This window comes from Malaclemys terrapin, chromosome 24, assembly GCF_027887155.1.
Source record: "Malaclemys terrapin pileata isolate rMalTer1 chromosome 24, rMalTer1.hap1, whole genome shotgun sequence".
NCBI lineage: Eukaryota > Metazoa > Chordata > Testudines > Emydidae > Malaclemys > Malaclemys terrapin.
In genome coordinates, this window is record NC_071528.1 from 6,626,293 (window position 1) to 6,652,919 (window position 26,627).

The 26,627-nt window shown below is 47.7% G+C and overlaps 1 protein-coding gene across 5 annotated transcripts in view; it reads left to right on the forward strand.

Annotated features, from left to right (window-relative positions):
* The first annotated feature begins 10,072 nt into the window (after positions 1-10,072).
* The window catches only part of CSNK1G2 (casein kinase 1 gamma 2), a 93,346-nt gene continuing 76,791 nt past the window's right edge, over positions 10,073-26,627 (forward strand). For all 5 annotated transcript variants that reach the window (XM_054013488.1, XM_054013489.1, XM_054013490.1 and 2 more), the window contains exon 1: positions 10,073-10,160. The gene's annotated coding sequence lies outside the window, so the exon portion shown is untranslated. The remainder of the gene's footprint in view (positions 10,161-26,627) is intronic.

A 26,627-nucleotide genomic window follows, 5' to 3' on the forward strand; every position in this document is an offset into this window, starting at 1 on the left:
GTACTATGACTGCACCTCTACCCATTGCCACAAGATAGATCCTCTGTTCAATGCCTGGTCAAAACCGAGATGGGCATCAGCACACTTATCCCCTCGGCATTGACCACCCTGTCTGAAGAGGGATGGGTCACCTGCCTCCACAGCACCAGTCCAGACCCTGTGGAGAGCCTCCGGGTTCACTGCTCCATAGCTGGGGAAGGGTCGGGCTGGGATGGAGGTGGGGGGTGGGGATGACTTTGGTCTCCTGTGGCTTTGTGGAAGATCAGTGAGAGTGGGGGGCAGAACTGTCACCCATGACCAAAGATGGATCCTTAAGAGGGTCCTGGCACAGCATCCTTCTCACTCTGCAGGAGAGGGCGTTGGGGCCCCCCGCTTGGCATCAGGACCCTGTGGCATCTTTAATGACTAGAAACTTGTGGGCTTTACATCTCAGCTGTAAAGTCCATCCGGGCCAGTGTCCCTTGCGAGACCGAAGGCTCATACAACTCAGATTCATTCATTCTTTCCAAGCTCCCGTTTTGGTGCTACTGACGCTGCGTTGGTTGCAGGGAGCAGCCTGACGTCTGGGGATTGTGTGATAAGATTATCACACATACAAACAAGACAAAAAAATCCAACGCCTCCCCCCACACACACACCCGAGCAATAAAGAATTTTGCTGCATCAGCAGAAATCCTCTCCCAGCTTAAAACCTTGTCCTTCCAGCCCATAGTAAAGAACCATGAGAACTGACAAGTCTCAGGAGTAAGGGCTTTTGTGGTTTCCTAAATAGGATGGAAGATCCTGTTGTTCTGCAAAGCCATTTTGCCTTTGACTTCACCCCCATCAGACAAAGGGCAGAGGGAGAGACCGTGTCAACAAATCGGGTTGTTTTGGTTGGTTGGTTATTTTTGCTGAGGTGGTGAAAATAAGCTGCCTTTTTCCCAACCCACAGTGCTTAAAGAGTTCCCTGACTGCAGCAGACATAGAACTGTTTAATCTTATAAGGTAATGCGCACACACACCAATATTGCCAACTCCAAGTGTTCAAAAATCAGGAGGTTGCCCCGTCAAAATCATGAGATTGGCTTAAAAAATCACGAGATTTTAACAAATAATAAATGTTTGGCTCTTTTTTTATTCGCTGTCTGGTTTCTAAGCCTTTCAGGGGTCACCTTTTCAGGCTTTGCTCTTCGGCCACAAGGGACAGAAACTTTCTTATTATTTGAAATGAAAGGTGAGAGTCTGACACAATCACATGATTCCAGGAACTGGTGCTTAAATAAAAACACCAAATATCATGAGACTCATGAAAGTTGGAAACACTGCCCATGAAGGCTTGGCTTTTCAAAGGGGCCAAAGGGAGTTAGGTGCCAACATCCATTGGTGTTCACTGGGAGTTGGGAGCCTGTTATTGGAGGATCCACAGTCTAACACTGTGGTCTAGTGGTTCCAGCAAGGAAGCGTAGGCTATTGGCCACTCCTCCCAGCCCTGCTGATGTAATCCTAGTCAAATCACTTCATTTCTCTGGTCCTCAGCGTCCCCATCTGTAAAATGGGGGTGATCATGATCATTCTGCCCTTCTGGGCGCTGTAATGATTGTTTATTGATAAACTACAATAGCATCAAGACTGGGGCCCCCACTACGCTAGGCGCTGAACAAACACAGAGTAAGCGACAGTCCCTGCCCCAAAGAGCTTGCAGCCTATATAGACAAAGGATGTGGGAAAGAAGGATCATGATTCCCAAGTTACAGCCAGGGAAACTAAGGCACAGAACAAGCAAAGGGACTTGCCCAAGGTCACACATGGAGTCTGTGGCAGAGCCAGGAACTGACTGCAAAATCCTGAATTCTCAGCCAGTGCCTTAACCACAAGTTCGTCCTTTCTCTCATGAGTTGGCCACTCAAGTCAACCCTTCTATGGCAAAAAGCAGCGGGTCTTGCATGCACAAAAATCACTTCAGCTACCACAGAATGCAGCCACCTCTGGAGTGGAATGTAGCATCTATTTAACTGTGGACCTCCTAACATTAAGGGAGTGATGTGTGTGGGTTAGGAGAAGAAAGGACCCCTAAAACTGCAACCCTAAGGAGTTAACATTCTTAAAGGGCCACTGAACTTTAAAATCAGCACATAGCAGCTAAGCCTGTTAGAATACTGAAAGCAATACAGCGGATGTGCCTCTAGCCTCCGGCATTTAAATTGCGCTGTTGCAATCTAGACAATGCTGGACAAGGCTACGCCCACGGCGTCTGCTGCTCCAGTATGTGGGACAGCTGCACATCCAGATCTGGGGCTGCAAGGGAACCCCCCGTCCTCATTTCATTGAACAACAGCTGCCTTAAAGCTGGGGCTGTCCCCAGGAAGGCAGCATGCCTGCGTGCCAGCTAGGGCTGCAGCGTGGTTGGGAGGGAAAGACAGATGAGCTTTAAGCACAGAATGTATCTTCTGGATTTCTCTGCTCAATAAACAGAACACAGATGGGAGTGAAACTCCCTGGCTGCTTTCTGAAGCTTCTGATCATAGCTCTGTGCGGGTGTCAGCTCAAGTGAACGCAGCCCAAGCTGATCGGGAAAGTGCTATTCTCCGTGCGATGGGACAGGCTCCAGCTGACTGTGAAGATCTGCCAGCTCTGACCCCTTTTCCCTGTATTCTGTTACCTACAACATGTCAATGCTGTGCCTGCTTCGAACCCATGTGACTTTCAATGTCAGTTGCATATGCCTGAATTTTGCCACAGCACCTTTCACAGTGACTTCTCTCAGGGTCATAAGTAATACAATAGTCATTATAATGATGATAATTTGTTTTACAGCAGTGCCTAGACACTCCAGCTGAGATGAGGGCCTCATTATCCTGGGCATTGTACATCTCCTTTCAGAAAGCCACTGCTCCAAACCGCCTGTTTAGTGATTTATAATCCATAGAGACAAGGAAATACTATCACCCCCATATTGCAGATGGGGAGCTGAGGGACAGGGAGTTTTAGCGGTTTGTCCAGACTCAGATGAGGAGTCCACGGCAGAGCTGGGAACTGAGAGTGGATCTCACAAACCCTAATCCAGTGTTTCAGTCACCAATCCAGCCTTTTATTCTGCCCACAAATATTCGAATGAAGGCATTCGCTCTAAGTTTGAGCCAGTCATCACAGAAAATGAGTTTTTAACTTATAATGTGAAAATTCACCCAGGAAACTTGAGTCTAAGAGTCTTGCTCAACCAGTCAGGAAACAGGAGACGAAGTGGGTCATCAGTGTCCCAGCAAAACTAACTGACACCTCCCAAAGTCTGAATTCCAGATGTCAGATGTTTGGTACAAGCAGCTTGGCAACGATGCCCGGACCCAGTATTATTCAAGTAAATGACCTGGTGAGTAACTTGGACCGATGAATACATTCCAGAAAACTGGGAGCTGCGAACAGGAACAACCTGCAAACAGGAAAAAATCGTCACCTCAATGATTTGTGGTCAATTATTTGCTCAGCTCTAACCCTAACATAGGCCCAGACCCTGCAGACACACAATGGCCTGGCCAGGATTAGCCCCATCGAAATCAATGGGATTCCTTGTGGGAGTCATGTGACATAGACACTCAAATGTCTGCAGAATAGGGGCTTCAGAGCCTGATCCAGGTCCTGTGGAAAGTCTCCTATTAGCTTCAATGGCCATTGTATCAATCTTTTAGGGTATGTTTATATCTGATCTGAGGTGTCAGTTCCAACTCAGCTAGACTGACACGTGCCAGGTTTGATCAAGCTAGCCCACTAAAAATAGAAGTGTCACCACGGCAGCATGGGTGGTGGCACAGGCTAGCTGCCCTGAGTACAGTCCCCTCCAAGACCCTAGGCGTGCGAGTAGCCTCTCCCGCTGCTTGCACCGCTGCAGCTACAGGGACATTTTTAGCACACCAGCTCAATCAAAACTAGCACAGGTATGTCTGCCCAAGCTGGAAATTACAGTTCCAGCTCCAACGCGGACATACCCTTCAATTGTAAGTTCTTTGGGGCAGAGACTGTGGCTGAGATTCTGTGTTAAATCTCCAGAAGGTGCAGTCCAGGAAGGAGGCAAAGGACGGCTCTACACCTCCGTTCTGCCCTCCTGATTCCGGTCTGCTTCAGAAGCTGACACTTCTAAAGTCATAGACCTGAAAGCCAGAAGAGACCACTGTGATCCTCTAGTTGGGTCTCCTGCATAGCACAGGCCTGAGACCCTCACCCAGTGATTCCTGCCTCAAGCCCATCACTCTATTTGAGCTACCACAGATCGCTTGGAAAGACACCCAGTCTTGATGGAAAGACTGCAAGGAATGGAGACTCCATCCCGATCTTGGGTAAGTCATTCCAGGGGTTAATTTCCCTCCGGGTTAAACACGTGCTGCACCTTCCTTCTAGTCACAATTCATCTTGCTTTAGAGTCCAGCTTCTGCTGGATCATGTCTTGCCTTTTTCAGCTAGATCAAAGAGCCATCTTCTATCAGAAATCTCCTCCCCATGTGGCTGCTTGTACACTGTGATCAAGTCGTCTCCCTACCGTGTCTTGGCTAAATTCAATAGACTGAGCTGCTTAAGTCTCTCACTGTATGGCATGTTTTCCATATCTTGAATCACTCCTTACTGACCCCTCCTTTAACTTAGGCAGACTGAGATGGGGTTGCTCCAAGTTACATCACCCTGTGGGGGGCTCCTATGGCTTGTGGTGCAAGCCAGTCTGGTGGTAGCAGATGCACTATGGCCCCATTCCTTCATCCCTGGCTCCACCTCTCCCATCCCTGTCCCTACCCAGAACACAGCCTCTATGCAGGCCAGGTCTACACTAGAAACGTACATTGGTATATAACTATGTCGCTCGGGGGGGTGAAAAATCGGTGCAGCTGCAACATTTTAAGTGTAGACCTGCCCTGAGACTTGCAGATGAGGAGCAGCTTCCTGGAACACGTGCACTGAGGGTAGTCTCTCCTGGCCCTTTGGGAGCCGTTTGCATCACTCATACACCAACATACTGGGGCCAGAGCTAGGCGGCAGCATCCTTCTCTCTGCCTCTGGTCTGTTAAGTGTGTTGCATATTCATGGTGTGATGAAAATAGCTCAAGGGTCCATTTGATTTTGTTCCCTGTTTGAAGGTTCATTTGATTTCTCTGAAGCTTTTGTTGGGTTTCATCTGAGGTTTTGTTGCTACCATGTAACCGACAGGCACAAGGGCTTTGTTAAACAAAAACACAACAAAGTCATGAACCCGCCAGCTCAAAAATCCCCGGTCTAATTCTTATTCGTATGGCCTATTTTGCTGCAACTTGCTCAGGTTTCCATTGATTCAGGAGGGCTAAGGTCATTGAACATAGCTCAGCCTAGTTAATAGATCCAGAATGTATTTCTGAGCTTTGTCACTGGGTATGTAAATAAATGTGTACGGATGCCCTCTAGTTGTTTTTTAACTCAGTTTTAAACTGTCCTTTCCAGATTAACCTCAATTGCCTATTAGGTTAATTACTAAACATTTACAAGGGTCTTGCTCTGACTGCCCACTCCATCCACCATGAAACACTGTACTTAAAACTGCCAAAAGGAAATACAAAAGCAGTTAGTCTTTGGAACTCATTGCCACAAGAGCATAACAGAATTCAAAAACAGATTAGATATTTATCTAGATCGTGAGAACTTTCAAAGTGACAACTGCAAGGACTATAAAACAGGAGTCTGGGATGGAGATAAACCCTCCAGCTTTAGGGCATAAAATGACCTCTAACTATGGTGGTCAGGAAGGAACTTCCCATGCGGCAGATGACCCCACTGCTGTAGGCTTCTGCCTCTTTCCTCTGAAGCAGCTGGTGCTGGCCACTCTCAGTGTCTGGGATGCTAGCGTAGATGGACCACTGGTCTGTTACAGTTTAGTAGTTCCTCTGGCCCAGATACTCAAAGGTATTTAGGCATCAGAGATGCTTTGCCCCATGGACTCAGACGGGAGAACGTGGAATGCAGGATCAGACCCTAAAGGTAGTACATTTTAATTTAAGGTGGCCTTTTCAAAAGCGCTCTGCAGTGGCCTCGCTCTGCTCCCTTTGAAATCTCTGGTAAAGCGGCCATTGACTGCAATGAGGGCAGAGTTAAGCCAATGCAGAGTTAAGCCAAGTGCTTTGGAAAAGGCCACTTTTAAGCCACTCGCAGCTCACAGCACAACCATCTCACTTCCTTTTGGAAAAATCCAATGGCATTTCATAGGAAATTATCACTTTCCTATAGATTTTTTGGATCATCCTATAGAATATGATAGGAAATCCCATCCCTGCTATAGAATTCTATAGGGTGGTTCTCTATTAAGTTCTGTAGGGTTTTAGATTAATGTCTGTAGAATCCTATCAATGTAATCTCCATTAAATTCCATAGGACTCTTCCATGAGGGTTAAAACAGTCAGCAAATGGTTTGCTCAGAGAAGACAACAGCTTTTATTCCGCTTTTTTCATTTTTACTAAGCCCCAAACAATTTATTATTAATTGTTGTTATTGATATGGTGCCATAAACATATATACGGCACATTGTAAAACAAATAAAATATACAGAATCTGACCCCAAAAGCTTACAGATATAAAAGATAACGGCATGAAAACAACCAGGACAATTTTTTTTTCCGCACTGTGTTTTCTTGTTTATATTTTTCCCCACTTTGAAGTCACACTATGAAATCTGCATTTGTAGCATGAGGACCGCTTGCCAACTTGTTTTTTATTTGATCTAATGCTTTGAAAAAGCTCTTTATTGTAGAAGGGTCACAGGACAAACCACTAGGCAACAGAAATGAAACCTAGAGTATCTGAAACCATTAAAACACTATAAAGAGTAACTGCACACTCCGATGAAAGCTTATGCCCAAATAAATTTGTTAGTCTCTAAGGTGCCACAAATACTCCTCACTCTTCTTTCTGGAATCCATCTCCTCCCCTTATTCCATACTTTTGGTGTATGCTATTATAAATATTTGGTGCACTGATGCTTGGAGACCCTAATCAAGATTACAGCTCCATTGTGCTTGGAGCTGTACAAACACATAGCGAGAGACAATCCTTTCCCTGAAAAGTTTATAATCTTGAAAAAACTAGATTAGGGAAGGAAGGAAAACACAGGCACAGAGACCAGAAGGAGTACCAGCAATTCAGTGGCAAAACTCAGGTTTCACTCCACTGCAGTTCCACTCCAGTACCCAGTATCCACTAGAATCTTCTAGACCACACTGCCTCTCCCAAATCCATCATCCTGCTGACTGATCCACACGGGTTTGCCAGTGCAGCTGCATGGAGCCCTACTGAAGTTAGGATCAGGCCTTTGATGGTAAAATTTGTAAAGATCTGTCTTTTGTGCTTCTCCTGAGAAATGCCTGGTGCACTTATTGCACTCTACAGCAGTGTTTCCCAAACTTGGGACGCCGCTTGTGCAGGCAAAGTCCCTGACGGGCCGGGCTGGTTTGTCTACCTGCCGCGTCCGCAGGTCCGGCCGATCGCAGCTCCCAGTGACCGGCGGCCGCGGTTCGCTGCTCCAGGCCAATGGGAGCTGCTGGAAGCGGCGGCCAGTATGTCCCTCAGCCTGCGCCGCTTCCCGCAGCCCCCATTGGCCTGGAGTTGCGAACCACAGCCAGGAGCGCTGCCTGCTTTTCTGCTGTCCTAGGCGGCGGAAGGTCCCGCCCCGAAATGCCACCCCCCCACAGAGGCGGCAGAAGTTCCCGCCACCAAAATACTGCCACGGTCGCCGCCCCCCAAATTGTAGCGCCCTAGGCGACCACCTACGTCACCTAATGGGTTGCGCCGGCCCTGACCACGGCCACTGGGAGCCGTGATCTGCCGAACCTGTGGATACAGCAGGTAAAAAAACCGGCCCGGCCCACCAGGGGCTTTCCCTACACAAGTGGCGTCCCAAGTTTGGGAAACACTGCTCTACAGAATCTCACAATGTTGTGATACCTGGTATTTTTCGTAAAGACCCGGATCCCAAAGTCATGTTATTACGTGAGCATCCCAGCTTCCATTTTTTAAATAAAGTAAGCTTCTAGCCCTCATGGTTCCTAAGAAAGCTTGAAAATGTAAATCCTAATGGCTCAAAAACCCAAAGGCAAATAAAAAGAAAACACCATTTATTGTTTGTTAATATCTCCTGATTTTTAAGCCAATCTCATGACTTTTGGGAGCCTAAATCATGATTTTTGAATACTTGGGGTTGGCAATACTATAATAATAAAAATGGTCACCCTACATAAACATGACTAGTGATAATTTAATCTGTGGGGTTGGTTATTATAACAGCAGGGGAAAGGGACAGCAGGTTGGGAAACAATGATTGTTTGAACCCAGAGGTTTTGTGTGTTCTTGTATTTCACTGCCAGCATACACAGACACCTAGACACTTTGGCAAGTGCTTTACAACTTCCTAAGAGAGAGAAATGGCTAGCGGCAGGGTACATATGGCGACAGATGGCTAAAATGATGGATGGAAGGGTGGATAAACAGACTGGGATTATGGGGGCGGAGGCAAACTGCTGGGGTGAAGGCTCACGCTCAGCCGGGGCAGCCCCACTGGAACCAGCCCCACTCACGCCAGGGCTATTAGGTGTTAGCCTGAGCGGGCCCTGGAGGTGCTGGGTTGGGGACGACTCTGCCGCAGTGAGTGCACTGTGGGGAGGCTTTGGGGGGTGCCATGAGAGGGTGACTGCCCTGTATGTGGGTGCTAAGGTGACAGTGGCCTGAATGGGGACTGTGGGGGTGCATGCATTGTGGGGAGGATATGGGGTGAGTAAATAGGGGGAGCCATGTGAGGGGGGGCTGCCCTGTAGATGGGTATTAAGGTGACGGTGGCCTGAATGGGGACTGTGGGGGTGCATGCACTATGGGGAGGATATGGGGGGAGCCATGTAGGGGGGGGCTGCCCTGTAGACGGGTGCTAAGGTGACGGTGTCCTGAATGGGGACTGTGGGGGTGCATGCACTATGGGGAGGATATGGGGGGAGCCATGTAGAGGGGGGCTGCCCTGTAGACGGGTGCTAAGGTGACGGTGTCCTGAATGGGGACTGTGGGGGTGCCCGCCCTGTGGGGAGGATATGGGGGGAGCTGCCCTGTAGACGGGTGCTAAGGTGACGGTGTCCTGAATGGGGACTGTGGGGGTGCATGCACTAAGGGGAGGATATGGGGGGAGCCATGTAGGGGGGGGCTGCCCTGTAGACGGGTGCTAAGGTGACGGTGTCCTGAATGGGGACTGTGGGGGTGCCCGCCCTGTGGGGAGGACATGGGGGGAGCCATGTAGGGGGGCTGCCCTGTAGACGGGTATTAAGGTGACGGTGTCCTGAATGGGGACTGTGGGGGTGCCCGCCCTGTGGGGAGGATATGGGGGGAGCCATGTGGGGGGGGTGCCCTGTAGACGGGTGCTAAGGTGACGGTGGCCTGAATGGGGACTGTGGGGGTGCCCGCCCTGTGGGGAGGACATGGGGGGAGCCATGTAGGGGGACTGCCCTGTAGATGGGTATTAAGGTGAGAGTGGCCTGAATGGGGACTGTGGGGGTGCCCGCCCTGTGGGGAGGATATGGGGGGAGCTGCCCTGTAGACGGGTGCTAAGGTGACTGTGCCCTGGGGGCGGGCTAGGGGGCTGCCTGCGCCGGGGGGCAGACGGGGGGGCTGCCCTGTGGGGGTCCCGTGCCCCACCCGGGTGCCGACGGGACAACGCTCCGCACACACACCGCCCCTCTGGCGCGCGCCCCGCGCGCGAAGAAGAGTTAAAAGGGGGCGGGCTTAAAGGGCGGGGACCAGGGCAAGCCGCAAAGCGCGCCGCCACTGTCGCAAAGCCCTTCCTTCCCCTCTCCCCCGCCCGTCTCAGCAACCGACTCTATTCTCAAACGCGCTTTACGCCAGCGGCGCTCCGCCGCCACCCTCCCTTCCACCGCGCGTGCGCCGAGCCCCTGTAACTCCGACCCTTCCTATTCATGGAGGGCTTTTGCGCCGCCGGCGTGGCGCGCGCTGCATAGGCCGCCGCTGAGCCGTACGCCGCTGGCGTAGAGGCGTCGCGGTGTGCCCGCTGCCCGTGGAGTGTAGGGGAGGGGGAAGGGAGAGAAGAGGCTTAAAGAGACAACAGCCGCGGGAGGAAGCCCACAATGGAGCGGCTGGCGGGGGGTCGGGGGGCTGCCCCCCGCCTCTGAGGGGCCCCGAGGAGGTAAATACCCCGCGCGCGGGCGTCCCGGGGCGCTGGCGGCGGGGGCGCGTGGGGCTGGGGGAAGGGGCTGCCCTGTTGCTGCTCCCCGCGCCCCAAACCGCCCCCTCAGGCGGCCCTTCGCTGGGGGGGCGGGGCGGGGGTGAAGCTCTGTGCGGGCGGCGGGCTGGGGGAGGGGGGGTTGTGGGCAGCCGGTGGGGCGGGGGGGGGCTCGCTCGGGCGCCCCTGTGACAAGGGAGGGGGGCTGGGAAAGTGGGGGTGGGGGGAAGGGGTTGTACCCTCGAAGAACTGAAAAAGAGCAACCCACCAACGGGTGTGGGTGAGTGTGAGAAACGGGGGGGGGGGTGGCGGGGTGTTGCTACAATCATTATGTGCAAGGGATATTCTGTAGCTTTAAAAAAAGAAAATCCTCCCTGGGACTGTCTGTCTTTCACTCATTTTAAATTTTTAGGCCCCACTGCTGCTATTTTGTGCCTGGTCTTTGAGGCGTAGAGTGATCCTTACTAAGTTGCCTGGGTGGTTTTTGTTTGTTTGCTTTTTTTGCTTTTTACCTCTCTTCTCCTCCCCCCCCCCCCCCCCCCACACACACACATACTACCCTACACCGACCATATTGGCCCGTGGTGTTGTGAAGCAGGGCTCTGTTGGGGTGATGCAGTATGTTTTGGTTGGGTTTTTTACTCCCCCAGAGGGATCAATTGGGGGAGACGGGTGCGGAAAGATCTTGGTTAAAATAAAAAGCTAGTGAATCAGAATGAATCAGTTTGAGATATAGGAAGAATAAAGGCCCCACCCAAAAGAGGACGAACTTTTAAATGTTTCCTAAGCAGCCAAGAGAGAAGACTTTTTAAAAAAGGAACCCCAATGTCTTATCACAGTGGTTCTAAAAGTGTGGTGTTGAGCCCACCGGTGGTCTCCGACGCCTGCCTGGTGGCTTGTAGAATAGAATCTATGGAGAGTCAAGCTGTTCAGTAGGGATCGTGGACTTGGAAGAAAAGGGTCTTGCTCTTATGAAGGGTTCCACAGTCTGAACAAATTGGGGGGCCTGCCATATTGTATCATTTTAAAATGAAAATTTAATTGTTAAACCTTTCAGGTTGTAATGAAAGTAATAAATTATAAACACACTGGAGGTAAGTAGGATGCTGGCCAAGCTGCATGCAAACTAACTATAGAGGAGTAAATCTTTTGCACGGGTCTATTTGGAAATTATTGCATTAACTAGTCCATTTGTCTTCCCTCCATACAACAAGTAGATGGATTTCTGGATGTGAACTATAAGGAGTGTATAAGTTTGCCTGCCAGCAACATTGCCCATCCACAATACCACACACAGACTGCTCTCCCCCTCCCCCCCCCCTCCCCCGGGCACTGACCACCAGAACAGAGAGATTTAAAAATCAGGCCTTGTGTAACAGGTTGAAACAAGGTTTAGTGTTTGCCAATATGTCTGAAAGAGAATCACTCTAAATGAGGGCAGGAGGCCTCCATTGAGATAGTGTGGGAAGGCTGTCTTTTGTGGCAGTGTAGACTTACAAGTCCATAAATAACTTGTCAAAGTTTATATTCAATGTGTTTCAGATAGAAGCATCCCTTAAAAACGACCTGCTCCATGTTCAGTACTTTTCAGTATCAGGCTCTGAATAGGCAGAGGTCTTGAGATGCAAGCAAGACTTGGTCCAAATTCAGATCTGCTGTGTAACTGGATGCAACTTAAGTCAGTGGAGTTACACTCACTTAGCTAGACCTGTATTCCCCCTGCCCCATCTCTCTGCTTTTTGTCTACCGGGGCTATTCCAGCTCATCATCTTGTCTAGTTATGATCTAGTAACCGTTGCTGTATGGAGTAAAAGAGTCTTGGGATTTGATAAGCCCTGTAATTAGTTTGCAAAAGTAGCAATGTCTTTAAAAAAAATCAATCTGATCTTTTTCTGTGTAAAATAGATGCCGCCGCTTTATTTATCCTTGCATCAAAATGGATTAGGGAATAATAGCTAGCATTTTGCATGGCTAACTTAACAGGGGAAATTATTTACTGTAGAGCAGTTTCTTTTGAGGTGTGACTGGAGGGATGTTGCTTCCCTTATTTTGTGGCTTGCATTGGGTTTTATTCTTGCTACATTCTTTTTAGGAATGAGTGGAGAGATGGAAACGGGTCATAGTTTGGCAGGTTTTTGACTTTTTCCCCCAAAAGCTGCCTGTTGTCATAGCACAGTAGGGAGGGTTTGCACTGCTTTGATCTTAGTCTGTGTGCTACCTCTCCATTCCCATGCCCCCACCTATCATCAAAAGTGTCATATATATTTGAGTGTGACTCAGCAGATCAATGAAAACAATCTGAGGGGTTGCGTTTATGGACAATCAGTATCTCTCTTTCCAACCAGGCTAACAGAGGCAATGTCATCCTATAGCAGCTGCCAAGAAATCTGTTTATTGGACCTCGGCCTAATCACATTCTGTAGCCTTCTCTCTACCCATGACCTGTGCTGTCCAGCAACAGTGGTCTTGCTAGTTTCCATGGCTAGGATTGATCAGTGAACACAAGGTTGTGTTACAGCATCTGTCTAGCTGGTCAGGCTATCTGGATATTTATTTGCTCCTTGTAATATCTGAGCACCATGCTGTCACTAAAGGATTTATCCTTGCAAAATCATGGGAGGCAGGGAAGCTTTACCCCATTTTATAGAAGGGGGAACTGAGGTACAGGATGAACTAAGTGACTTATCCAAGGTCCTTAAGAAGTCTGTGTCTGAGCTGGGAACCAAACCCAGGTCTTGTGAGTTTTAGTTAGCATCATATCCTTTAAGCCATCTTTGCTAGTCTCCCACTCCTGCCTGCTAGGTTTACCTAAAGTCTCTGATAAACAAAACTCACATGTGTCTTGTGGCAGGGACAGTACATACCTCTGTTTGTATAGTGCCTGTTAAGGAAGTGTGGTCCAGTGGTTAGGGCGCTAGCCCAGGACTTGAATACATGGGTTCAATTCCCTAATCTGACACAGAATTCTTGTGACACCTTTGGCAAGTCACATTATTTCTCCGTGCCTCACTTCCAGTGGCAGGCGCTGACATTTTTAGCCAGGCACCCTCCATGTGGCCTGACCTTGTACATATGGCGCATGCACGGTCACGCTGTGCAGAGGATGTCATTTTGTTGAGGGGCCAGATGGAATCGTCCCAAGGGCACAGCTGGCCCTGCACACCACTGCTCAGTTCTCGTCTGTAAATGGGGTAATAGCCCAGCCCTGCTACACTGGGGTGTCAGAGGATAAATACATTAGAGATTGTGAGGTCCTCAGGTACTGTAGTAATGGGGTAATCGGTACCTAACATAGTGTCCTGCTCAGAACCAATGGGCACTACTAAATATTATTGTGTAATGAAACGCCAACTAGATCGCATTGGGTTGGCCTTGACAAAATGGTAACCGTCCACTCCTAGCACACTGGGGCCCTCGTCCATGGCTGTAGCTCCTAGGAGTTGTGGTAATACTGCTAATAATAATAATCTGTCTTTCCTTCTCTGCCACAGGAGGTAGGGTTGATTGGGGTAGCGTTGGGAGCTGTGGAGGAGACAAGTTCTTTGTGACCCTGGAATCCTGTCTGCAAATTAACAAATTTATTAGAGCATAAGCTTTCGTGGACTACAGCCCACTTCTTCGTATGCATCCGAAGAAGTGGGCTGTAGTCCACGAAAGCTTATGCTCTAATAAATTTGTTAGTCTCTAAGGTGCCACAAGTACTCCTGTTCTTCTTTTTGCGGATACAGACTAACACGGCTGCTACTCTGAAACCTGTCTGCAAATTGGATCTCTTGCACTCAGAAAAACTGCAAATTTATAAATAGTTTTTTGAATTAAAAGTTTTATTTCTGTGCTTCCTGTTGGGAGCGAGTAACTATCCCTGATAGAATCCACCATCATAGAGAAGAGACAGGGCTCAGTTGTGGTGAAAATACGAAGGCGACTTTCTCTTGAGGCTGCTGGACACAGATCGCTACTGTGGTTCTTTGTCTCTATCTCCCAGACTGACTGACGCTACCTAGCCATCCCCACTCTCTGTTTGGAGTGTGTAGTCATGGAATGGATTACCAGCTAAATTGCAGACCCATTCATGCAGGTTATATTCACATTTTCTTACTGCTGTCTGAGAAGTGAGGGAAAAATTTTAATGCAGAGCATGTATCTAGTTAAAATATTATCCATCATGTCTATATTACAAAATCAGCTGTTGGGTGACACTTCAAAGGCTGCCATCACACATGGTGAAACCACATATCTGTTTTTCAGAGGAGGCAGGACTTCACTGGTTTCTGAGAGGCTGAGAATCATGCAAGCTGCCTTTGGTTTTGGGTATATGGTTAGGTCCAGTGTCAGGAAACAAACGCCTTATAAATGGAGTATGTGGCACAAATAACGGTAGTGTTGAGGAAACCCATAGCGAGACAGCTGCTCCCTGTTGTTGCTATTGCGAAGGTAATTTTACAGAAAGGTGGGTAGATGTCAAAATGAGACTCAGCTGGTAACTAGTTTGGTAAATGGCTCTCTTCGTTAACCTGAAAGATGCATGTGAAACGACTTACATGTAGTATTTTCAGAATTTCACACTGAACAAAATGGGTACAGATTTCTTTAGAGATTTGTAGAAAAGAGTGGACATTGCTGGGGCAAACTTCACCACTGATTTCCTTCACTCTGAAGATCATGGTAAGCAGGTTGGTACGTGTCTGGTAAGATTCCTAAATGTCCAAAGATTTTTGTAGTCTCAAATTGTGAAGGAAAGTAATGGTTCCTCTTTTGAAAGAAATCTCTGGGCATAAGTATCTGTTGACACCCATTTTCTTTGCTGCCATTGGCCTGATTACACCTAAGATCTACACCTTAAATCACCAAAGATCCAATGTCAGCACTGTCCTTGCCAGGAAATACATGTGTTTTGATGTCTTGAGGCTAGTTCACATGGGTAGTAAAATCAAGTGATCTGAGAATCTTTCATTAGAAGAATTTGCCTCAAATCTGGTGACAAGATGATATCTTGGGGGGAACCTGGACTCTCATGACAGACAGCACAAAACAGATTAGGAAAAAATTCTCTCCAGTGTGCAGCATTGGCTAGTGCATGACAGAGATTCTCTGCTTCCTCTGTAGCATCAGTTACTGGAGGCTGGGCGATCCAGTATGGTGGAAATTATGGCTCTTAAAAGGGGAAGTAGACAGTCCCATGTTCTGCTGAATGTGGGGCAGAGAAGAAACCCGGTGGCAGTGCAATATTAGCATTCGCGATGGCTGCCAACAGAACAACACAGGTCTTTGGAACCAAGACTTTCAGAGACTTTGAGAGTAGGGATGGTAGGAAACTTTGATTATTTTTGTACATTCACCAATCAAACAATAAGTCTTCTGGAGCCATTCAAGTCATAAGGAAATAAAGAAGGCCCAGAGCTGAATTTTCACACTGTGGATAAAGCTGCTGGCAGATGATGCTTGGGCTTCATCAGCTTGATGGAAATACTCTGCTGAGTTACTTAATATGGAGTTAATGTTCCTCTGGTGCTTGTGGATATTATAAAACTGCCCTTTGAAAAAGCTTTACAGCCCTGCTGTGTCACAGGTGTGAGTCTTCAGATAATGACAGCACGGGAGTGAAGAGTGTCACACCCACCCAGAGTGAGAATCCATTTCTGTTGGCACCCTAATGAAGGATCAGCTCCTGGACGTGACAGAGATTTCTGTGAAGCACCTGGAACCATTGTCCCCATCCGCTCTGGATGGGCTTGTACCCATTCCTAACCTTGATGCTGGAAAGTCATTAACAACCACTTGTGCCGAGACATTTTGGTTCGAAAGATGCTAGAAGCCGAACATTCATTCAGGAGAAAACCAAAAGGCCCAAAGAGTGTCATTCTGACTGCCCGCTAGAACTTGTTGAGTGACCGTTAGTGGTATGAAGTGAGCTCAGTCTTCATAGAAGTCAAAACGTAAATCCATGCAGCAGCACTTGGCTTTTTAGGTGCAAACAGCAAAACAAGAGGCTCTGCTCTTTAAGTTCATTGGAGTGGGATGTTTGTAGTGGTGGCTCTTTCTCTGCATAACTTCTCTAGTTTACCACAGGAATTAGACTGAATGCTCGATAGCAACTTCCATGTCACAGGGATGTGTAATATAGAATTATGCACTACCCGATCATTAGGATATATGGTCTTCTCCCAACCCTTCTGAGCTCCCTTATCCCAAAAGGGATGTGGGCATTTTAGTTTTTGTGCTCACCAACAGGGTGGGTGCTAATGGCATTGTTGGAAGATGACACAGTACATGTACTTAAGACCCCCTTCTTTGGCTCTGTGCTTTGGAGCAGTGACTACCATTTGTTTTGGTGTGTGGAGGGGCAGCAGAGAGATGTTGATGCGGACAAACAGAATCTAGGCTAAGGCCTTGTCTGCACTACAAAGCTACTATGTTTTGCCAGTGTAGCTATGCCAGGATAGTCTATGGACAGAAGGAGGTTTTCTGTTGGCATAGTAATACCATGTTCCTGAACGACATTAGCTATGTTGACAGAAGCAGTCTTACGTTGGCATAGCTGTGTCTACTCTGGGGGTTTTGCTGGCAAAACTATGTTAGCTAGGGGATGTATCGCACCCCTGACTGACATAACTATGCCGACAAAACTTGCTGTGTAGACTTGGCCTAAGACTTCTCCTTCACACCTACCAGTGAAGTAACTGCAGAGGTGTGGGGTTTGTGCGTGAGCCCTATGGTTATGGAAGCAGGTCTGTTGCTTCCTAGCCCTTCTGCCAGCTACCAAGCATATTGAGTGGCTAATGCTTTTGGGGCCCAGGAATAATGTTCTCTCCAGAGTATGTGTGCACTCTCTTGGGCCTTTCCTATTGCACACACTCCAGAGAGTCGTGTATCTGATTGGGAGGTCCCAATAAGAGATCGCTGGAGCTTTGAACAGATGGCTGTACTGGGCTTCGGCACAGAGCTGGAGTGTAGCGATGGACGTCATGTTGCAGGTAGGGGAGTCGGAGAGGAGGAAATTGGAAGTGACTCTTGAGGACGATCCTTGATGTTCTGTGTCACCACGTGGTGGAGGAGCCAATGACACGTTGAGCCCCAGCCTAACGCATGGTTATGTAGCGCGCATGTTTGTGCTGGGGCAATAAGGAGCATTGAAACTGGGGAGCAGAATCTCGGTTGTTGAGGGCTTCTCATTCCCAGGCCTGCCCTCCACAACAACACTGGAAAGGAGTGGATACCCCCAGGACGTGAAGCACTCTTAACAGCTTTCAGGCGATGAGTTCAGGAAAGTGAAAGGGAAGAGCAATTAAGGCTCATACCAGCTAAATTTAGCCTGATACAGAACAAATGCTCTTAACTGGAGATGCACATTGCATTGCAGTAATCTCTCAAGCCAAAGCCTACTGGAAAATCTGTAGTAGTGTTTGCCATTGAGACATGGTGGGCAAACTTCTGTCATCTTCAATGAGTCCTTTTTCTGGAAGAGCATTAAAACATCAGGGTAATTCCTGTGCTTGCACCTTGTTGATTTGATTGTAGGGCCTACAGGGAGTCCTGTCTTCAGCTGGAGGTGTCTGACTGGTGCGTTGTCCTACATTTAGTCTTAGGCACTGCCGTGCAGGAGACTCGGGTAGGGTGAGGCTCTGACTCTCTGATGAAATGGGTTCTAGCCCACAAAAGCTTATGCCCAAATACATTTGTTAGTCTCTAAGGTGCCACAAGGACTCCTCCTTGTTTTTGTGTGTCTGCAGAGATCCTGATGGCCACTCAGAGTTCCAGCTGAAGCACTGCTCAGCTGTCCCATTCGTAAGCTAATCACAGCATCATAAGGCCTACATGCAAGAGACATGCACACACCTTAGTGCCATATACGTTGGGTCTGGGGGTGTTTATTTCTCCCTGTCGTCTTGTGGGCCGAGCTGACCTCTCCATGGCTCTTACCTTTCTGAGAGAGCTTCCTTGTGGGATCCAGCATGTCTGTTTCTGCTGGCCATTTCTGCCCGAATAGTATGTTTCCCCTCAGTAGGTGCACCCCAGATTACGTTCTGAATCTGGGACTTGGAACAGGCTGGCCTGGTCTGAGCAGGGAGTTGGATGTCTTCTAGAATGAAAGTTGTGTTATGGGCCTAACCTGCAGTGGAGGGGGCCCCAAGCACATCCTGACAATTACAGGCAAGTGAAGTAGAGCTCTGAAGAGGCTTTTCTCCTGGTGCAGCCTGAACACCCACCTCCCCCATTTTGCCTTGCTATTGAGAGGGTCTTGTGCTATGTTATATTCAGTGGAAGTTGCATATTATTAGAGAGGTGATCTGGACAAGGAGAACAGACTTCAAAAATCTTCTCTATTGTATGGAGCTGATGCAGTGAGATGTTGTCTGTGTTCTTGTCTTGGAGACCACCAGCGGCCTAGGTATGGTAAATAACACACTAGCAAGAAACAATTCCTGCTCTTTGTTGTTACGGGCCAGGTTGGGACCATGGACGGCACTAAAGTCTGAGCAGTTATGTTAGCACAGTACAACATAGGAGCAGAAGTCTACGTCTGTCTTTGTTCAGTGCCAGAAATAAAAGTCCAGAGCAATGCTTCTCAGGACAGAGTAATTTAAAGACATTCACTGTCACATGGGAGCCAATATTTAACATGTTCCTAGGATGATTATAACTTGGCGGGGAATGTTTTCCAGACTCTAGCTGTTTGTTTTAAGGGGAAAGTCTGAGGGAGGAACTTCCATCACTGAAGGAGAGTGGGGAGAGAACAAACGTGAAGCCACTGTATTTGCAGAGTCCATTAAACAGCGTGGCTCTGATACAGCAGGTAACTAACGAGCTGTAAAGGGGTGCAGCTAGAAGGAAGCCAACAAAATATGTCAATTTCAGAGGCTCTACAAGGCAGCCCAGTGCGGTGTATATCTGCTGCCTTGTAACAGGAGTTGTCTCCTTTTCTAATCATCAAGGAGGGATTTAAAGATTCAGATTTGGGGTTTCTCTTAAATTAGGGGTGCCCATATTTTGTGACATGTGTCAGGATCCAGAAGACCATCCCTGAATTGCACATAAACTACCCATTAAAAGCAGCTTATCAAAAAATAAATGCTCCACCATATTTGCTTGTACTCTACTCATTGATAGATTGCTGGCGATTATTAGCACTTGAACCCTGTACATAGGGCCCCATTAGAATCGCACTATGTACAGTTCCCAGCAGATATATTTGCTGTGGCACTTGCAGTATTGCCTCCTTCATCTTCCATGTAGGGAGTGCTACAAATAAGGCGATAAAATCCCATTATACAGCAAACATCAAGATTTTAAGGGTGTCCACTGTAGCTGATCAACATTGTGCTGTTCCTGCAGTTATAGGCAGGCAGCAGCTGTGTTTGGCCCTTAGTCAGCAGTTTGGCTCCCTTAGGTTTAAGCTAATAGGCCCATGTCAGGATTTCTCCAAGCTGATCATTAGAAGCAACCTCCTCGCAGACCAGGACACACCATCGCAAAGTGGCACCAGATCCTGCCAGAACAACAGATGGAAAAACCTGCAGAGATATCTTCACAGCTACGATGATCAACACCCCCCACCCCAACCCACCTTTCAAGATTCATCAGTCCTATATGTGCCTGTCACAACATGTGGTGTGCCTCCTCCAGTGCACTAAATGCCCCAGTAACAGCTGTGTGGGTGAGACCAAACAATCCCTACGCTCTCGAATGAACTTGCATAGGAAAATAAGACAAAAAAGCCATATCACCCTGTGGATGGACACTTGACAAAGCAATCACTCCGTATCTGACCTATCAGTCCTCATCCTCAACTGAAACCTGCACAACGCTTTCTAAAGATGAGCTAAGAGCCTAACTCTGCTAGACAGTAAAAATCACAAGCTGAACAGAGACACTGGATTTACGGTTTATTACAACAATCTGTAACTCACTAATCCCCCCTTTATTGTCCTATATGACTGCAGAGGTGTTAATGGACCACTCCACCTTGAATGGTCTGTTAGAACATATGCTAACTACCTATGCAAAACAATCTGTTCCACCTAGTATTTAGCTGTGACGCTTGGAGTACCTTTCCCAGACATGAAGAAGAGCTCCGTGTAAGCTCGAAAGTGTCTCTCTCACCAACAGAAGTTGGTCCAATAAAAGACATGGCCTTACTCACCTTGTCTCTCTAATATCTTGGGACCAATACAGCTATAACAACACTGCATATGAGATTTACTAGGGCCTCTCTGAATTGAAGGTTACAGCTGCCCATGACAAATGGGGAAGGATGGTTTAGTTGATAGGGCGCTGGACTGGAAACTGGGTTCAGTTTCCAGCTCTGTCATAGAATCCTTTGTGTGACCTTGGGCAAGGGTGTGTGTGTGTGTGTGTGTAAGTAAGTAAGTAAAATAAAATTAAGTCTGGGTTCAATTCCTGGCTGTCACAACCTTCCTATGTGACCTTGGGCAAATCACATAATCTCTCTCTGCTTCAGTTTCCTGTCTGTAAAATGGGGATAATGCTTCCCTAGAAGGAATGCTTAGATGCTAATGATGAGGGCCATAGAAGAACCTATTTAGATTCATGAGCCTTTGGGGCTTAGCTGACTCTACTTCTAATCTTACTTTATTTGGTGATACTTGGCAATTTGTGCTGAGTTTTGCTAGGACTATATTTTGTGGGGTTCATTTAAAGCAAAATTGAGGGCATGCAAATGTATGTGAACCAAACCACAGAAAAGAGGTCAGACTTGCGCTGAGCCTGCTGAATTAAGCACATCTTTGAAAGGTGTGGAACTTTTGCCAGTTTAACAGAGGGTCATAGCCGGCCCAGATCTCTTTCTGAAATTGTGATGCAGGAAGGGAAGTACGGCAAGAGCTGCAAGTGTGACTCCTGTTCTCGTTGACTGCTCGGCATTCCCCTGATGAATTAAAGGACTTCACCGCTGCTTGGAATTGGTAGAGTACTGAATGCAGGTACTGAAACCAGAAACAGAATGGCGATTGAGAGGGCACATGTGTAGATAAGATGGAAAACAGCAGAGAAGAAAATCAGGGTCATGCTCTACAGACTCCTAAAACCAGGTGTGGTGCTCAATACCACACACAGCATCCATTAAATCAAAGGGATTTCTCATGGTATTAAGCGCTGCAGCCCAGATTAAGTACTTCAGTCCTAGGAGGGTTCCCAGCCTGAAATACTTTGATTTCCGGATGGCAGGTAGCTCAGCACTTTGTTAAAAATTGGAGCCCCTTTAAGGTGTGTCTTGTTGGGCACCCAGAATCATGAGTCACTTTGTGTAATCTTGGTCTGTATCTGTAATGAGTGTTGGCAAGTTCAAGCCCTTCAATCGGATGTGTAATGAAAGAGGAAGCCAAGGGAGTTGCATCCTGTTCACAGGGGCAGAAGAAATAGACTGAACTAAAAACATGAGTAACTGAGCCAAAAAACCCATGTTTCAGATTTATTTCTGTTTACTAGTGGAAGGTTGGTATGTATTGGTTGAAGTCACTTGGATGACAAGATCAGAAGAGTAAGAACCTAGAAAATAGAGGGGTATAGGTTGTAAATTTGCCTATTATCAGTATGTAAGTGATTAGTAAAATAAGAACTGATCTGACTAGCATGGGCTGACTCCTGTGCATTTCATTCACACAAGTAGTCCCGCTGACTTCAAAGGGATGACTTGTATATAAGGTCATCAGGGTTTGGCCCCAAGTAATTGAAGGTACACCGCTACCTCGGTATAATGCAACCTGATATAACACAAATTCGGATGTAATGCGGTAAAGCAGTGCTCTGGGGGGGGGGCTGCGCACTCCGTTGGATCAAAGCAAATTCAATATAACACGGTTTCACCTATAACACGGTAAGATTTTTTTTGGCTCCTGAGAACAGCGTTCTATCGAGGTAGAGGTGTATATGGAGAAACAAATGGGGTTACCCTAGATCCGCTGCCAGGGCTTGTGGAAACATTAGTCATAAGGTGGACAGTCAATAAACCCACTTGCCGCTCTCCTGATCGGTGTGCTTCTGTTGGCTGACTTTCTGCTGCTCCAACTCAGTTTAACCCAATACAAAAAATGTAAAGGGCAGGGAAGAAAATAGCTGGAAAACTGGACTTTCCGGCTAAACATGTGTTGACTGAAAAATGCCCTCCTAATGTCTGGGCAAATATTAGAGAGGCAAGGTGGGTGAAGTAATATCTTTTTTTCTGTTGGTGAGAGAGAGAGAGAGAGAGAGAGAGAAGCTTTTGAGCTTACACAGAGCTCTTCTTCCGGTCTGGGAAATGTACTCAGAATGTCACAGCTATTATAAGGTGGAACAGATTGTTTAGCATAAGTAGTTCACACACATTTCAAGGGACCATTCAAGGTAAAGAGGCCCATTAACATCTCTCTAGTCGTGGGGATGGGGTAGTGGGTTGTAGATTATTGTAATAAGCTATAAATGCAGTGTCTCTGATCAGTCCATGATTTTTAGTGTCTAGCAAAATGATGAATTTAAGCTCTCAGGCTCACCTTTTGAAGGTGTTGTGCAGATTTCCGTTGAGGATGAGGACTAAGAAGTCATACGTGGAGTGATCGTGTCATGAAAAGGGTAACATGGTGTTTTTGTCTCATCACTTATTTGGTGTGAGCTCATTCCAGCATGTGGTTGGTGATTGTCTCATTTCACCCACACAGTTGTTATTGAGCATTTGGTGCACTGGATGAGGTACGCCACGTGGTGTGATAGGCATGTGTAGGACCTGTGGATCTTGAAAGGCATGTTGGTGGGGCCTTTTGAGCAACGGAGATATGTCTGCAGGTTCTGGCAGGGTCTGGTACAGCCTTGAATTGTTGTGTTCTGGTTTGTGGGTCCATTGAAATATGGTCCCTTAAAATGTGTTAACTGCCGTATATACTCGTTCATTAGTTTGTTCATTTATAAGCCGTCCCCCCCCCCCCCCCCCCCCTCCCCCAAGATGGTTAGGTAAAAATAGCAAAAACTGACCCTTTCATAAGCCGACCCTATATTTCAGGGGTTGGCAAACTTTGGCTCCCGGCCCGTCAGGGTAAGCTGCTGGCGGGTTGGGACATTTTGTTTACTTGGAGTGTCTGCAGTCATGGAGCCCCTCAGATCCCAGTGGCCGCGGTTTGCCGTTCCCAGCCAATGGGAGCTGTGGGAAGTGGCGCTGCTTCCCGCAGCTCCCATTAGCTGGGAACGGCAAACTGTGGCCACAGGGAGCTGAGGGGCTCCATGCCTGCAGACGCTCCAAGTAAACAAAACGACAATGTATTAGATATTCAATTCAATGAGTCCATCGAGTTTAAAATCATCAAATTTTGGTGGAGACCCATTTATAAGCCGACCCCCGCTCTTTGATGCGTCACTTTTTTACCAAAAATATTCGGCTTATGAACGAGTATATATGGCATTTATTCTGAACGATCTGTTCCACCTTGTATTTATCTGGGATAGTCTGAGTATATTTCCCAGACCTAAAGAAGAGTTCTGTGTAAGCTCAAAATTGGTCCAATAAAAGAGATTACCTCACCTCTCTAATATCCTCAGACTACCATGGCTACAGCACTGTACGGGCAAATATAGGAAGAGCTGATTTTAAACAATGTAAAGCATTGTTTGTTTGTTTGTTTGCTTTAAAAGGTACATAGTGTGCTGCACCCCAAATGCTTCTGTTTGAGGATCTCCGCATGTTCACGTGTCTCACCACCACTGGGATACCTACTCCGCTAGATGCAGAAACTGAAGCTAGCGAAATGAAGGGGCTGCTTGGCATTTGTGACAAAACCAGAGTTGGAACCAAGGCTTCCGGACCCCCTGTAGTTTAAGCATAGACCAGCTTTCTTCCCTCCATAATGAGGAAGGATGGCCCAATGATTAGAGCATTAGTCTGGGTTCAAGTCCATGCCCGATGTAGACTACCTGTGTGATCTTAGGCAACTCTCTTAGCCTCCGTGCCTTGGTTCCTTAGGTGTAAGATAAAGATGAGAGCATGGCCCTACCACATGGGTGTTGTGAGGCACTGGGGTACTCTGGTAATGGGAGGGGAGGAGATGCATGTCATTCACTGCCTCTCTGAAGATGCATTGACATCTGCATGTAAACTCTGAAGACTGTCCTGCAATGCCACAGAGTACTCCTCTTCACCTTTTCCTTTATTCCAAAGGGCAATTGTTTGGTGGCTCTTGACTTATTTATCCTTATAGCTCCTTGTTTGTGACCTGAGATTTGACTGTTCTGAGAAGGGCTATGGTGGTGGAGATACCTTTTTGATGGGGAGAAGGAGCAGGAATGTGTGAGCTGGGGACAGGAGTGAAACCTGTTCCCATACGAACCATTTCCAGGAAGGAAGTAATTCCAGAGCTTCCAGAATGAGGAATTTGGCATACCTAAAGGGGAGAGATTCCTTCTCTCCACACTCCCAGCCCCAAGTTTTCCCTTGCTTGTAGATCTCAAGGCAGTTGAAGGGGAAGTAGGGAAATAGGCAGGTCTCCAAGCAGCTCACTGTTAAAAAGGAAGGGAGGAAATCACACATACTTTCAGAATGAAGCTTTGTCTCAGCAAAGTGAAGCTGCCCCAACCTTCCACAATTGACAATGTAAAAACAGACCTGGTCACCTGGTGGAAATGTCAGGTGTCCGCCAGCCACCAAAGATGTCTCAAGTTGCATCCATCCTCTTTATAGAAAGAGATGCTAGGACTGGGACTTAATAGGTCTGGCTTTGCTGTGTCTTCCCTGTGTGCCCATGGGCACATCTCTTAAACCCCGATCGAGGCCGGTGCTGAAGCATATGCATAACTTGAAGGTACCTGACTGCATTGGAGCCATGGTCTCTCTGGGCCTCCTCTGCCAATCCCTAAAGAGGGATTATACTGATCAGTTTAGATTGGAATCTCTTTGAGGTGGGGTTCTGTTGTTGTCTGTACAGTGCCTAGCACAATGGAGCCCCGTCTCAGGCCTACTGCATTACAGCATAAATACTCCGCACCTTCCATCTGAGGGTCTCAAAGTACTACACCACCAAGTAACCCCAACCTCTTTGGGTAGTGGATAAATCCCACCTCATTTTACTGGTGGAAGGAAATTGAGGTGTAGAGGGAGGACAAGCTTCATCGGACATCACAGAGTGAGTCAGTGTCAAAGCTGAGGTTACAATCTGGGACTCCCTGTGCTGTGCCTCCTTGTTAGCCAGCACTGCTGGGGACATTCTGGGCAGTCAGAGGAAACATGAAAGCAGAATTGCTCTTCTGGGTGGGAGGCGGAACCAAAGGACTCAGTGGCTTCTGCTATTTGAGCCTCGTAATTTTTTTTACATTATGATTTGCTCTTTGTACTGTGGCATACCTGGAGGCCAGGGCCCATTGTGCTTGGGCCTGTGCAAACATAACAAGGCAGTCATTGCCTAGAAGAGGTGGTTACCGGGTGTGCCGGGCTCTCTCGGACCTTTCTTGTAGAAGCTATTACCCACCCTCTTCCTGGCACGCAGGTTGCCCCTGGTAGTGGAGAAGATGGCCGTACTTGCCCCAGCAATCTCGAAGCAGTGGCTTCAGCCAGACCACAGCGTTTCATTCCTGGGAGATGCTTGTCCATGTTTTCAGGTTGCCCTGCATGTGCTTTCTCCTCCTAGATGACTCTATTGATTTCATATTAGGCTGCAAAACCTTTTCTCCGCTCTGGTCCATTTGTTGTTCTGGGTTCTCCCATGGGGCAGGGCAGGGCAGTGAGCTAGCATCTAACAGGCTACAGTGCTGCAGCAGTAGAGAGCCAAGGAGCAAGGGGGAGAGAAACGACCGACTGCCTTTCTCCATGTTCCCTTGACAGAAAGTCGATGGCTGCTAGGTTGTGGGGTGGGAAGGGGCAAGTCTCTGAATGCTATCTGTGCGCTGTCTGGAAATGTGTAAAAACAACTCTCTCCTCCCTGCCCAGGCATCTAGGCCTGCTGTAAAATTGCAATACAGATGGGAGGAAATGTTTTTTTCCCCGGACCAGGAGAGAACTGCAGTGGCTCAGGGCTGTGTTGTCTGAAGGGCTCATGCAAACTTGGGTGCCTTGGGAAAGGCATTCCTCAGCAGTGTCAGCCCTCTGGTGGAGATGCCCTGAAACCCACTAGGAATGTTAGACAGGTGAGGTGGCGTAATAGCCCATCTCCGCAGTAGCCTCCAGAAGAGGGAAGGGAGGAGATAGTTATTAACTCAGTCTCCTGAGCATATGATCGAGATGGTGGGTTAATAGGCACAGTGCGGTTTCCCCATGGAATGTTCTTCTGGCCCTCCTGGCAGTTCACATAAGGTTAAAATAGGCGAATCAGCACTTTTTACACCCTGGTGGCCATGGTGGGAAATCTGGAAGTGGTTGGATCATCTGTTGACTGTGTTACGGTAGCATCTAGAGGCCCTTCTTTTGAGGTGGGGGGTCCATGTAGCAAGACAGTCCTTGGCCCACTGATCTGAGAGTATAAA